Source organism: Protomyctophum bolini (assembly GCF_963924005.1).
Source record: "Protomyctophum bolini genome assembly, chromosome: 18".
Classification (NCBI taxonomy): domain Eukaryota; kingdom Metazoa; phylum Chordata; class Actinopteri; order Myctophiformes; family Myctophidae; genus Protomyctophum; species Protomyctophum bolini.
In genome coordinates, this window is record NC_137879.1 from 34781733 (window position 1) to 34782981 (window position 1249).

A 1249-nucleotide genomic window follows, 5' to 3' on the forward strand; every position below is an offset into this window, starting at 1 on the left:
GGTGATGTAATGACGATATGCCCCTATGTATACATGTATGTATAATCTGGCCCCACTGCCGTATCAGGGACAAGTAGTCATTACGTGATATGCTGGCACGGCGCATATTATGCATCAAACATCGTCCTGGACGAAAACTATTACTTGCGCGCTCCGCCTGCGCAAATAATAACTACAGCAGCAGTCATACTGACTAATTAATACATGTTATACGTGATTGGCACCAAGCAGAATTAACCATACAATACATTTTAGATTTAGTTAAAACACTGATGTTTTTGATCGTTTGATTGGATTCATTTTTTAGAAGCATTTAAAACCACATGGCTATAACATTTCATTTCATTTCATGTTGTACAATTATGATGTAATCTGCCATGTATGAAGCTCGGGCGTTTTTAGTTGGTTATTCATTTGATCATTGTTTGTTTACTGGATGTTGGGTTTATGTAAAATGAAAGTAAAAATCACACCCCCCCCCCCCTCCCTCTCATTAGCAGCCAACTGCAGCACTCTCTCTCCGTTTCTGGCACAACAGCACCCCTACTGGTACTCATTATACTGGTGCTTATTAACGTCACATAGATACATAGGTGAACACAGACACACACGGACACAGACACACGGACATTGCTGGTGGTTGTAGGAGTGGTTGCACCACTCAAAAAATGTCCTGCAGTGTAAGTCCATATGGGATGGGCTTCCTTGGAAGCATGACAAACAAAGAAAAATCAAGCAATCTTCAGTTTTTGACAATCATTGATAATGAATGGAGAATTTACGTCATACGTGGACGAGCAACTTTGTATTATTGTTAAATTCCTATCGACAACGAATGGAGAATTTACGCCATGATGAGGTACGATGAAAAGAGCGCCCCTCACTTCACACAGGTGTGATCCTTTTTCTAACAAACATATGAACCAGGACAGGTCAGAAATAAAAACAGCTTTTAGGTTTTTTTTTGGCGAAATATCTCTTTTTAATGACAGAATCAAAGGGCTTTATGCCAACCCACTCCTCGTGTTTTAAACTATGGCACTGCAAAAAATCACAACACTTTTAAAAACATGAACATTATTATTATAACAAAGTCTACAAGCAGCGCAAATACTGAGAGAGTGGACCTGGATGTTGTGGACCTGGAGTCCTGGACACAACAGTAAGTGACTCAGCAACACCGCCTCGCCAGGAGAACTACAGTCACTCAGCAGCACTGCCTCGTCATGGGAACTACAGTCAGTCAAAA